Source organism: Miniopterus natalensis, chromosome 12, assembly GCF_054644295.1.
Source record: "Miniopterus natalensis isolate mMinNat1 chromosome 12, mMinNat1.hap1, whole genome shotgun sequence".
NCBI classification, from domain to species: domain Eukaryota; kingdom Metazoa; phylum Chordata; class Mammalia; order Chiroptera; family Miniopteridae; genus Miniopterus; species Miniopterus natalensis.
The window spans coordinates 61,858,092-61,872,591 of NC_142092.1; positions in this window are offsets into that span (position 1 = coordinate 61,858,092).

Consider the following 14,500-nt stretch of genomic DNA (forward strand, 5'->3'; position numbering starts at 1 on the left):
AATATACAGAGAAATCTTCTATATTGGTGGTAGAGGCCAGCTTAAAATGGTATAACTTCTGGGCATATTTGAAAGCAGATTTCCAAAGACTAACTCACTAAAGATGAAATGTCAAATATACCTTAATTGACTTCACATCCCAGCAGCTAGCAACACTGACGACACAGAGCAGGCGCGCAAATAAGGTGTTTGGTTTTTGTGTTTTAATGACTCAATGAGATAAATAAACAGGTCGTTTCATGGTGTCTTGCACCCAACTCTAGGTGGTCAAGATCTTTTCTGCTATGAACAACAAAACCACGATTAGATATTTGATCACAGTTAAATTTTTTTAAAAAAACTTCAATTAGATATTGGACAAATCTGGTTGCTGATAAACTCACGCTAGGTACTTTTTCCCTTTACTTTCTCTCATAAAGCTGCAAGAAGAGACGTTATACCTGAAGAGCTCCATTGTCTATTTGTAAGAGTTAGCCACTCCTGCCTAACCAGCCACCTCAAACTTAATGACCTAAAGCGACTCACACTGTTACTGGGTTTTGAGCCTGTGTGCCAGCAGAGTGTTTGTCTTGTCTTCGCTTGCCTTACCTGTGCGGAGGCCCACAGCTGCGTGTCAGTCCTTCAGCTCTGCTGACCATGCACTGTTCTTAGATGGCCCCCGCTGGCCATCTTTAAGGAACCTGATCCTCCAGAGGGTTAGCCAGGGCTGTTGACGTGTCCAACAGTTGGCTTCCCAAAGAAAGTGAGAAAAACACATCATGAGGCCTAAGAGACATCACACTGTCACTTCCACCCTCTTAGCCAATGGACGCCACAAATCCACGTTCAAGGAAGAGGGACCAGACCAGCACTTCTGGAAGGCACAGCCAAGTTGTATTGCAAGGAACGGTGGCAGTTTTGCATTCACGCTACAAGTTTCTCATATTGGAGCTATTTCTCTTAAATGTTCCAACTGCTATTCAGTATTATATTGTATAGGTGCTGAGTTTAGAACTCATGATGAAAGGGTTAAACAAAATGTAGGGCCACTTCTCCAGTCAAATTATACTTAAGAAATATATTCAGTAACAAAACTTTCTATAAGCAAGATACCAAGGTACCTGAGTCTCTGCTTGCACTGAGGAAGGGAGTCTGCTGAGCAGCTCACACGTCCCGAGGTAGATAAGCTCAGCCCAGGAGGACGGTGTCCTGGCTGCATGGCCTGACTTTCAGGGAACATAGGCATCACTCTGGAGCAGCAAATTCCAAATATCAGACCCAAATCAGTCCTCTGGCTTTATAACTCACTAATCCACCTATTAACGAAGCATGCAATTCGTTTGCCTGTCTAGGATTCAAACTCTTCGCTTTCTCTTTGTGACCTCCTTTGCAAACTAAGCTAGTGACCAACAGGACTTCTATATCCATCGCATCCTTTGGTTCTAAAAACAGCCTTGCAGCCTGAACAAAGGCTGCCACTCCCGTTTTGCAGATGAGGTTGTGGAAGTACCGCAGCTCGGCTAAACACTCTGTCGGTCAGTCCTGGAGCCAGAGCTCTCGCTGAGGTTTCCTAAGTCCTGGGCTCACATTTATAGGAGGTTATCTTCCTCTCAAGCCTTTCCCTCTGAATTTCAGAAGACAGCCAAGCTGGGGTTTGAACCAACACTTCCCTGCTGAGCCCCTGGCTGCCTCAACCACCAGGCTTGCAACTGCCCCCACCGTGGGCTTCGAAAGGCATTTTTGCAGGCTAACTCACTTACTCCATTGCTACAAGTGGGCCCCAGGGAATTTTAAGGGAGAAGTAAAGAAACACAAAATAGACAACAGATCCAAATTCAGTTACATTTGGTATAAAAAAAAAAGAATTAATTTTCGTCTCTTCCTACCCAGTAAAGATAGGAAGGTGCAAAGAACCCTCATTAACCTCACGGCTTATGCTTAATAATTATCAATAATAATAATCAGAGCTGGTGTGTCAAATGCTTCATGGATTAAATTATGAACCCAACGCTGATGGCGTTATTCTTCCAAGTAATGATGGCGTGATTAGATGTTGCCTTTACATTTCACCTCCCATTCGAAACCTCCACTGATTAATACTCATAATACACCCTATTTAATTAAGTGTCTTCACCCTTATTTTGCAGATAGTAAATTAAGACATGCAAAGGTTAAATTTATTTCTCGATACCGCTGACACAGATTTCTGGACCCGGTATCTGAGCCCTGTACCTGGGGGAGGGGGGTGGAGGAATGACAAGATCATAGATATTAAAACAGAAACAACCAGGTGTGAAGCCTGGTTCCACCACTTACGAATTCCTTGACTTTGAGTAAGATATTTACTCTCTGAGCCCCAGTTTCCTCCTGTGTCAGTGACCCAGGAGGATTATGATAAAGAAGCCCCTGGCATGTAGTGGGAGACACGCAATCAGTCGCATTTTGTTTCCCTCCCCACTCATTCCTAAAAACCTCTTCAGATTAAAAGAAAAACAAAACAAAACAAAACAAAAGAAACTCGCGCTGGCTGATGTGGCTCAGTTGGCTGGGCCTCGTCCTGCGCACCTAAAGGTTGCCGGTTCGATTCCTGGTCGGGGTACGCGCCCGGGTGGCAGGCTCGTTCCCCAGCAGGGGGCGTGCAGGAGGCAGCCGGCTGATGTCGGGCTCTCCCATCAATGTTTCTCTCTCTCTCCCTCTCCTTTCTCTCCCTCTCAAAATCAATAAAAATATGTTTTAAAACATTCTCCAGAAAGATGTACTCTTGAAGTTGCTAATCCCTTAGTCTACTCTTGACTGATCAACACTCACTCACTGCACACATTTTGTGGGCAAGACACAATTTTCAATGAGGCAAAGAAGTGATGTTCCTGGTATCTTGCTGCACATGGTATTCATGTGCTCCCTGCTCATATCTCGCCTCAATAGATTAAAAATACAATGAAAGTGCCTCCATCCCACATACCATTTGGAAATAAACTAAAATGTTCTAACTCTTGCGTCTGTGTCTCCTGCCCCCAGCAACTTGGGACAAAGCATCATTTTCCATGACATTAGACCCTGTAGCTTAGGAATCCTAACCCCCACTCCTCCGTCCTGCCAACTACGAGAAATAACAGGGCTCGGATGTGATTTTATTCACGTCGGAACCGTAGAACAAAGGCGCTGTACCTTGTCACGACCTTTCTGTTTTCAGTGTTTGTCTTTAAAAAAAAAATCTGTATCAGAATTCATTCCTTTTTAAGACTGAGTGCTATCTCAGTGTGGAACACACGTGCCGCGTTTTGTTTGTCCACGCATCTGCTGATGGCACCTGGGTGACCTAATGCTGTGGTCTGTGCCCGAGTTAAACAAATAATGTTTCCTGAATGTATTCTTTAGGGTGTTTGCATTTAAGGAGAGTGAAATATGGAATTATCAGGCTTTCCTATATGGTGCTCACTCAGTCTAGGGTTTACTATAAAAATAGTAGCAACCGGAAAACCTAGTTGCTGACCCAAGTTCTCCCACTGAGCAGCTGGGAGACCTTGGAAGCAACTGACACATAATCAATGATGAAGAAATAACAGTTGCTATTATTGTTGTTTTGTTGTTACTGTATCAATAAACTAAAGCGATTTGATTTGAAAGCTTCGTTTTTAAACTTATGTTTATGGTCAAAAGTATTGCAGATGCTCCCCTTCCCCCCACTGACCCCTCCCAACCGCACCGCTCCTGGCCCGCCAGGCCTTCGCCACACTGCGGTCGGTGCACAGGCCTCTGAGGCTCCTTCCCGCGTGGATGTTCTCTTATTCTAATTGTTCATCAGAAACAAACAGGAGGAAGTCCATCCGCAAATCTGGCTCTCAGCCCCCCTGCAGCTCCTCGCCGGGAAACTCCTCCCCTGACTCCCAGGGCCGCTCCTGTTGGCCATCCCTCGCTGAGTCCCCACGCTTGGGCACCTTTTCCTCCCTGGTCCCGTGACCCCGCAGGTGAAGCTGGCACTCTCCCGGCTTGGTGGGCAGAGTGTGAAATAATTACATGTGACAAGCCTATTGCTTTCAGATTGAGTCCAGTTCCCAAAGAGTGGGATTGATTTTCCTCTGACTTATGACAAGAAATGGGCCTGACAAGTTACCACCCAGAAGGAGGCTTTTCAGAAAATTTTAAGCAGGTGAAAGTTGGGCTTATAATGAAAACTGTCCTTCCTGCTAGGATGTAGCTCACATGAGTGAACCATATAACTCATTTACATAGAGCCAGGCCTGTCGTTTGTACTAATTAAGGGAAAGCCGGTCTGAACTCCAGAAGTGCTCGTTTTAGAATTTCATTCAAGTTCCCGTGGGGACCCGCTGATGGAAACAGAAAGATGCTCCTTGGGAACTAGCATATAACATGTTAGCTATAGCACAGTGCTTGAAAATTGCTCTCCTAATGAGTCTAATTGTTCAGTGTACTCTCTATTACAGCTTTAACTTACTTGGCAAACTTTGCAGACGAGGCAAAGAAGTTTATATACTCGGAATTAGTGGACCCCTAAAATAACAGCGTTAGGTGGAATGGCTATGCTCGGCTTCTTATGTTTCCGCATGGAGGAACTTGCATTCACGTAATATTCCTGGCCTCTCGGTAACCCCCAGGGAAGGGGAAGGGACAGCTCGTTGGGGGATTCTTTTGAAAGAAATGGGCATGCAAAGCTCAGTGTGCATCTTTGCTTGTTTTTTCAGGTCCTCCCGCCTGTAGGGAGGTGCATCCTCAGCTGCTCTTTGCCGTGTGCTAAGCGAAGTTGGGCAGACTCTCTCCGAGGTGGAGGCCTGTGCTCGTCCACTGTAACAGCAGCCATACAGGTGAGCTCACTTTATTCACAGATGAAGCACCGGCAGGCCCACCTGGGCAGCAGACCCAAAGCCACATAATCCAGGAGCTTTAAGAGAAACAACAATGATAGTCTAGTTTTCTCTTTGGGCTCTTGTGTGTGTGTCTCTCTCAATTGGTTCTCAACACAGGTGGAAAAATAAACTGTTATTTATTGAAACAGACATTATGTTCCACAGTGGTATAGCCAGGGCATGAGCTTAAAACCATCCCGTGTCTCCATGTGGACTGGGGAAAACTGAATATATTTTGTACACATTTATGTAAAGGTCACAAGATTGAAGGTTAGGAGATCCAGGTTCCAGTGGAAGCTCTAACTAAGTTGGGAGGCAGGATGGATTCTGGAGCCAAATCTGCCTGGACTAGCATCCTAGACCCGCCAATTAGCAGCTTTATTAACGTTGGGCACATTCCGCAGCTTCCCTGCACCTGCTATTTCCCTTCTGAGAGTGTCACGCCTCCTGCGTGAGGCTGCAGGAAGGATCAGATGCGGTCAGATGTGTAAAAACCTTGGCACACTGCTGGCACGTAGTAAATGCTCATGCACTATGCCATGAGAATAGCTATCATTGTTTTGTCTCTGAAAAATTATTTTCCCTCTGCAGCTCCTGTTTCTTCATTTGGGGAAAAAAAAAAAAAAGGCTGTTTATAAAGTCCTCCCCAGGCAACTATCCGCGATTCATTTCTGCAGACTCTGAGAGTAACTGGATGGTGCATGTGGATTTGTGTGTATGCTTGAGTCTAGCGTTCATGTCAGTGCCCCACAAATTTTTGCTTCCTTTCTAAATCTCCAAAATTTAACCATTACTGGAAAACACCAACAGAGGGCATCAGGATTTAATTCTGGGTGAGTTGCTCCTGAAGGCTGAGGTTCTAGTGCTCTGACAGGTCTCTCAGCAAAGCTCTTTCCCTGCAGGACAGCAAAAGATGTCACCCCCCTCCTGACACCGCAGTCGCCTCAGCCCCTTCCCCCCCATCTGGCTAGGGGTGCATGCCTCGGCTCCTGTTTCTAGAGTTTCTCCCCTAGGGATTCCTGCCTTCTCCTGGGATGGCGGATGACGGCATTTATGAAAACAGAGCCGTGATTAATAGTGATTCATGACATCTGAGTTTTCTCTGCTGATTGCTGAGCTGTGGCATGTGGGTTAGAGAACCTGATCGACGCACGACTGCTCTCACGTCTAAAACGACACCAGGGAACCTTCCAGCAGGCGTGCAGGTCGGGGCAACCAAAGCCCACAGGATGGTGATCAGGGAGCCCGGTTTCTATGCCCAGTGCCCTCACCACTTCCTAAACGAGTATGGCAAACAGCTGAACTGCTCTGTGCCTCAGTTTACCCTCTTGCTAGAGATATAATTGCACTTTACTGCATTTGCTATTCACATGGGGACGTGCTACATTTAGAGTCAAGTGCCCTGGTGTGATCTCTGTTACTTGCTAAGTATGTTCTTACACAAGAAACAAATTCCCAGAGCCTCACTGTCTTAATCTGCAAAATGGGAATAATCCCATCCCACCTTCCTCCTAGGACAGTGTTGAGAGGCAGTGGGGAGGGTGCATGAAAAACCATTCTGGAACAGCCTGAAACGTCCACACAAAGGGTAGACCCTCGTCAGCACCTTCAGTACTTACAGCAGTTCGGGGGGGAGGGGGGCAGGGGCACTGGCCGTGTCTGCGGGGGTGTTGCCTCACTCAGAGATGCTGGGGGGTTGCTGTTCAGAGCACCAGCTGTGGAGTCACATGGTCTCAGTGACATCCCACCTTGCCATTCACCTTTGCAAGTCCCTTATAATCTATACAACGGGGATAATAGTAGCATTGACCCATGTTTTGCAAGACTCATGCCAGGTGTTGCATGTAAAACAGTTAGTGCAGGTCCAGGAATTGAGGGGAGGCTTAATAAATGGTAGTCATCATTGTTATGATGATGATTGTCTCTCCCTAATGAGAGGAGGCGTTACTGAAGGATGCTCTGATCCCTCACACCTGGAGAGCCTTTCCAAATGGCCATGACCCCCAAAGACCCCTCCTTTTCCTGAGCTGCCTTAGCATCTAAGGTCTGTGCCAGCAGCCCCCAGTTGTCTTCCCATCATCATTTTATATGGCCCGGGCATCTGAATAGATGCTTGTACAAATTCTGTCCCCATTTGCCACCCTGCACCTACACCCTGGACATTGTAAACCCCTCTCCTCCAGCACCCCAAATACTGATATTCTCATGTAGCACTGCAGAGTTGTAAGGATCCTCATGTAATTCAGTCTCCTGATGACTGGACATCTGAGGGCCAGAAAGGGGACAGGATTCATCTAAGGTCACTGCTCTACCATAATGGCAGGACCTGGACAAAATACAAAATACATCTCTTTTGCTTATTTCTCCTTTCCATTGCTTTTTACTGACTGTTAAAAAAAAAAAAAAAAAGTGAATTGTATTAGTGAACACCTAACAGGGCTTCAAGTTTGGAAACAAGGCTACGAACCATCTAGAATATTCTCTGGTCTCCAAGTTGACCTTCCTAGGGACCATGCCTCGTAAAGTCTTTGACAGGTAATGCACGCATCACTGTTTCCATGAAGGAAGGCATGTAGAAGGGGGAAAGGAAAGGAGGAAGGACAGGAAGAAAGGGAGGGAAGGAGGGAGGAGGGAGGAGGGAGGGAGCGAGGGTGGGGGAAGACTTATTAAATTGTTCTGTATTAGGCATTGTACTTAGCATTTAAAATACATATGGTATTTTATTTAATCTTTGGCACAATCTTATTAACTAGAAAATGACATTCCTGATTTACAGACAAAAAACTTGCTGCTTAGAGAGGCGAAGTTGCTTATGCTAGATTCTCATCCAAGTCTGTCTAACTATAAGACCTGTAGGACTTTCAAAATTATGCCCCAAGTGAAGGTACAGACATTTTCAGGGGCATGGATTTGTCAGCCCCTGGCTTTAGACTTGGAATTACGGATGTTTCCCTTGGCTTCCACTTGAGACACTCTTATAGAAACATTAATTTGTTCAGTCATATATTCACTCCTGCTATCATGGATTCATTCATTTATTTAATAAACGTGTTATGTACCTATCGCCATAGATGAGTGCGAGCCTCGGTACAGTCTCAGTAGATTTGTCTGTTCTGTGCCTGCAAACATGTGTGCTCACATACATGCCCATGGAAACACAAAGCACCCAGTTAAAACGCAGACAAGCTAATGCATCCAGGGTCAGACGCTCACACTGGCCAGCTCTCTGCATCTGGTCTTTCCAGAGAGGGGCCCAGGGAGTTTCCACTGCAGATGCCCCGGGGCCAGGCCATGGCCAATGTCCCTCGGAATTATCCATGCCCTTGCCGCTGCGTCCCTGTACCGCGGAATGGGCCAGTTCTCTCAGATGCTCCACTCCAGAGGGACTTTGATGGCAGGTCAGGCCCTATGTAGGGTCTTTTCAGGTGTTTGCAGGCTGATCTGGTGGGAGAGAAAAACTCAGAGCACAAAAGGAGATCTGTGTCACAGCCAGGGAGGCCATCTGCGCAGATGCACGCGGGAAGGATCGGCTTGTGGTCCAGGGTCAGCAGGGTACCAAGGAAACAATGGTGAGCAGGCTTGAATCTCAGGCAAGGTTTGAAAAGAAAAATTAGCTGATAATATGCAACAGCATATTAAGTAGTAGTCGGGGAGTAATCTAGTAAAACATATATGACTTCCATTGTTGTTATCAGGCACCGAGCTGAGATCTTTATGCTTCTATCTTGCAACAGCTCTACGAGGGAAGTTCTGTTATGTCTGGTTTTAATATGAGGACAAAAAACTTAAAAAAAAAAATCATTTAATATGAGGACACCGGAGCTGAGGAAGAAGAAAGCACAAGGCAGGGCCCAGGCTTTAACCACTTTCTTACACTGCCTGATGCCCTCCCCTCCTGTTTTCCTGTCTATAAAATGTGACTGTGGTTCTGTCGGGTTATATCTGAGATTCCTCCCCCTGGCCGATCGATCATCAGCATCCCTCAAGGTGCTATTGAAAAGTGCAATACTTGGGCCTCTGGGGGTTAAATGGGACTCATAATGTGTGTTTTTCACAATGTTCTGGATAACTGCAGGGACCAGGAAGGCCCTCACTTGAGGGGATCCCAGGAGACATGACCAGGTCTAAGATTCCATACTTCTAGTGTCCGTTCAGCTGTCAGCTGAGAGGTAAGGAAAGGGGGTGGGCCCCACGTGGAGACAGCTGAATGAGGGCCTGGAGCGAGTCTCAGTTCTTCCCCCATGGGCCTGCCCATAAATCTCAGATTTTTGGGACTGGAGCCAATGCAGATCAGAAGCATTTTCCCCTCCAAGCAGCTAATGTCTGGAGATGTCAGGTAAGTGAGCAGCAAGACTGTACAGGCTCTGCTGCCTTTGGATGGCACCAGCTCGTCCAGACGCACAAGACATTAATTACCAGCCTTGCAAACTGTGCAGAAAGTCATTTTCTCTGAGCAGTAATATCTGGCACATCCGGAGAGCCGGTGGCTGGTGCCCCTCCCCGCCCCCACATCCCTCCTCGTCTGCCTGAGCCAGCCTTGTCTTCCCACACGGTTCTCCCAAAGCAAGATGACCATCTACATGAGCTGAGAGATCTAGGGTCCGTTTCCAGCTCTGCCCATCACTGTCTGTGTCATCCACGCAATTTCTTTTCATTTCTCACTCCTGAATCTTCATTTGGCTTCTTGGGCTTTAACAGGGGTAAGAGAACTAGCTCTTGTTTACTCGTCTGAGACATGGCTCCAAGTCACCATAACCTAATGTGTAAGGACAGAGGCTCTGAAATCAGGCAGAGTTAAGTTCATATCTTCTCTCTGCTGCTCAATGGCTGTGCAGCCTTAGTCTAGTCACTTTACCTCTCTGAGCCTTACTTTCAGTAGCAGTACCCACAGCCCCACTGGCTTTCTTCCCGTTTCTGGCACATGCCCAGACCTTCCACCTCAAGGTCACTGTACAGCTGCTTTTCCTCTGCCAACCCCACCCATCAGCAGGAAGCCCTGAGCATTCCCTGTCCCACATGACATTGGACTCCTGGGGCCGCTCTCTGTTCTCTGCTCCTGTGCCTGGTTTCCCCACTCTCTGTCCGTGAACGTGCACTCACCCCTTAAATCCAACAGAAGTCCTCGACATTGAGCTTGCCTGGTAATGAGCTTGTCTATTTCCTTATGTCCCACTGTCTCTGTTTTATCTCTGGCTGTTCTGGGCGACTGTCTACCCCCATTCTGATCCTCACCTCCGCTTTCAAGGCCACCCTGGTGCCCACAGACATGTATTCTGGGGTTGACACATTCTGGGTGAAAATATCGCTGACAAGGGTCCTCCTGAGTCAGAGAAAGGGAAAAGGCCCCTAGAAAAACTTCACTTATGTATTTATTTAATGAGTAAATATTTATTTCCCCAACCACCACAATAAGAACATGAATATCATTATGGAAAAGGCATAGTGGCCCCAGACCTCAGGATAGTGATGGGACAGGAGGAAGATAGATAGCGAGACAACTAGGAGAGCAGGGAAAGTTCAGGGCAAAGACGAAGGGGGCACTACCTCAGTCAGGGCTCTTAGCTGAAACAACTCCTAAGGTAATTGAAACAGGAAGGAATTGAGGAAAATAATGCTTCACAGTGGCCCACAGAGAACCAGGCTTGTGCACCATACAAGCCCCAAGCCGTGGTGTGGGAGTGTCCCGGCAAACCCTGTCCTGCTGCCCGCCGACTGAAGATGGCAGCTCATTCCAGTGCCCTGGGCCCTGGGCGCTAGACACCAGAACCCCCCTCCTGTGGCCTGAATGCCAGGCTCCTCTACTGTTAGTCTCACAGGAGATTTTTTGCATGTTTCCTTCCTTATGTCCCTGACTTCCTAATAAAAGTCTAACTTGCATGTACATGATTGGTCAGGCTGGAGCTGTAACTAATCGAATTGGAATAATGCAGGATATTGCCTAATAGAGAGAGAGAGAGAGAGAGAGAGAGTTAGTTAGTTGTTAGTTAGTTAGTTAGTTAGTTAGTTAGTTAGTTAGTTAGTTAGTTGCTGGGTAGCTGAAAAAGCGAGACAAGTGTCCATAACAGACCCCACTGCAGAACTGAATGGGATGGAGAGTGCACGGGAACATGCCGAGCTTCCCAGAGGTGCTGAATTCTCTGCTGAGCTCAGGAAAGAAGTTAACCAGGTAAAGGGGCTCTGGACACTTTTCATATGCAAATATTCCTTTTTGTGAGGTCTCTCCGGAGGAGGAAGCTGGAACATAATCTGGGCACTTAGCATTACTGTTTCGTGAAAACTGAAAGCTCCTAACCAGAGCTCTTTGCACACAGAAAGCTCAGTCTCAATGCCAAGTTAGTATACGAGCCAGTTCAGGGCTCCTCTAGAGAGTGTCCTCTCCCCTGAGACCATGTTCACACCAACAAGCAATGCCAGGATGTGACATCTCCTGGGACCTGCTGCTCCGGCTGCCCATCCTGGCACGTCGTGGGATTCAGAGGGGAAAGATCATTGTTCCAAAGCTGTGTGACCTCTCCTGTTCTTGAACCTGGGCTTTGCAGAAAGGCGTGAACAGGAATCTACAGAAGACAAGGTTTTCTTGGTTATGTGCCTATATGAGGCAAGAGAGAGAGAATTGTCTCTTTAAAGCGCGATGGGACTGTGTGCAAACCACTTTCTCTAAGTCATTTCTTTGTCTTTAAAATGAAGAGATGGCAAGGGAAATATGTTACTTCCTCCATGGAATTCTGCTTCCTAAGGCCTCGAGTCCTTCTAGGTAAATATCCCACATCTGGAAAGGTGGTCGTCTGGTGACTTTTGAGAGCACTTTTTGTGCCAGGACTCTAGGGTGCACCTCAGACTGGCCTAAATCAAAGGGTCTGAAATTTCATGGAGACACGGCAATTCCAGTCCCCTGAGAAAAGGCCACCAGGATCCAAAGCCGCTTTTTCACATGTACTTGGTTTGTGTCTCCTCTGCTCCTCCGTTGCCTCTTGCCCTCCCTCAGGCACAAGTATCCTCTGCCTTCTGCGTGGCTCAAGGTGGCTGCCACAAACCCGAACTCTGAATTCCTTTGTCAGAAGCGGTGCCCACCTGTTACAGGTTCAGTCTTTTCATTACCCAAACTCAGCCTCCTGAAAGAGGCACCCGACTGTGTCCGCGCCTGGCTGCCTGCTGCCGTCTGCTGTCGCCAGGCCCGGGGCATACTGGGCACAATGCAGGGCTGTGCTCGTTCGTCGAGGGCCGCATGAAGGTAGCCTGTCTGAGACGGGATGTGGGCAGAGCTAATACAGATTTGAAAGCTGTATTAGCCATCTATTGTATAACACTTTCCCCAGAACTCTGTGGCTCAACAAAATAATAAACATTTGTTATCTCAAAGTCTCTGTGGCTCAGGAACTTAGCGGCTTAGCCGAGTGGTTCCAGCTCAAAATGTCTCATGCGGTTTCAGTCAAGGTGTCAGCTGGGCCATGGTCACCTGAAGGCTGGACTGGGCTTGGAGGATTCACATCCAGGGTGGCTCACTCACATGCTGGCTTTTTCCAGGAGGCCCCAGTCCCCACCCTCACCCCACAGGGGCCTCTTCGATGAGCTGCTTGAGTGTCTTCATGGCATGGCAGCTGGCTTCCCATGAGCAAGCAATCCAAGACTGTAGGGAAGCCACGTGTCTTTCGTGACCTAGCCTCAGAAGCAGCACACTGTTGTTTCTGTAACATCCTGTTGTTACGCAGGTCAGCCCCATTTGTGGTGGGAGGAGACTGTGCAATGGCATGAATGCCAGATGGTGAGGATCATCAGGGGCCACCTTGGATGCTGGGCTACTGCAGAGCCAGCATTAGGACAGTTTTCTAGGGACAAGGGTACAACATCTTCATTGAGTAACTCATCCAGTGCTTTTCCCCTGGGTCATCAAGCAGCTCTGTTTCAACTGATGGTTGCCAGAGGGGAGAGGACTTGGGGGTCTGGGTGAAAAAGGTGAAGGGATTGAGAAGTGCAGATTGGTAGTTACGAAAATAGCCATGGGGATGTGAAGTAAAATATTGTAATATTGTAATATTACAATAATATTGTAATAACTATGTATGGTGCCAGGTGGCTACTGGAAACATCAGGGGGAACACTTTGTAAAGCATATGATTGTCTAACCACTATGCTGAAATTAATACAAAATAATATTGAATATAAACTATAATTGAAAAAAATTTTAAATTTTTTTGGAAAAGAAGCTCTGTTTAGGAAGCAACCTGAATCTTTCTTGTTTTAAATTCAGTATTAAGACCAACTTTTTGTGCCATGGAGTGAGAGATACTCTGCAGCTGGTTAACTACACATTCGTGATTTGTAGGACACCGTTCGCCCAAAAGATCTGTTCTAATTTCCCTGGAAAAGTGTTGCTGGACTCCTGCGGAGAACCTTGCCTGGCTCAGTGTGAGGCTCCAAGGAGGGGGGGCCCCTATGTGTTAACTGACCGCAACAACTAATAGGTTGTTTAGTGGAGGAAATACTCTTAAGAGATGCTAGAGGGGGAGCAGAGAAACCCGTGGCCTCCACGTGGGCAATCTGAACATTCAGTAGCTTTCACAGCTACAAGTTGGCCACTTTTTCCGGACCCAGAGTTGGCAACAAAACGAGGAGCTAAGTAGAAAATAATAAAAGAGAATTGCATGTGCTCAGTGCCAAAAGGGAATGATTCTAGGAAAAAAGGTTACATTCTGAAGTCTGGGCTGACGAAATAGCATGTGCTTTAAACCCCTATGAACGCAGAGAAGTATTTTGTGGCAAGACCGGAAATCAGGAGACCTGGCCCCTGGCCCTGGGGTCGGGGGCACTGCTCTCGGACTCCCCAGCGTAGGGTAGACAGGCAAAAAGCCGGACTCGGGATTCTGAGTGAGCTGTACAAGGAGTCACTGACAAAGGACTTTGCTGCTTGATAGTGCAAAATGGGATAGGACTCGTCTTACTACTTCCCGATGCTGTTGCAAGGACCAGCTTCTGGAAAGCAGTGATACCTTTTTAAGAGTCCAAGAAAGCGCCCGGCTGGGCATGGCTCAGCGGTTGAGCGTCGACCTAGGATCCAGGATATCGAGGTTCGATTCCCGGTCAGGGCACATGCCCGGGTTGGGGGCTCGATCCCCAGCGGGGGGCATGCAGGAGGCAGCCGATCAATGACTCTCTCATCACTGATGTTTCCATCTCTCTCTCTCTCTCCCTTCTTCTCTCTAAAATCAATAAAGATATATTATATATAAAAAAAAAAGTCCAAGAAAGCTCCTTGCTGGCCCAGTAAGGATTGGGGCCCTTGCCATGCTTGTACTTTAAAACTCAGCTGCTTCTACTGCAGGCACGTGGGTAGGTGAAGGGGCTTGGGCTGTTCCAAGCACCGGACACAGAAATCAATAGTTATCAACCATGAGGGCTTCGGTGATGACGGTAATAATAATCGCTTTCGTTCTGGCCTTTATGGACATATTAGGAGCAAATATTGAATGAGTCTCTCTTTGGATCCAAGTGTGTGAGAAATAAGGCTCCGAATCTGAGGGCATGTGCTTTTCATCGGCAGGATGCAGCCCTGCCAGTGGCGGAATAAAGAAAGCAGGTGCCGGCGATAGTAGAAAGAAATAAGGGAGAGAGACAAGGAGAGGGACCTGGTGCCGGTCCCGGCCTGTCTCAGGGCCAGC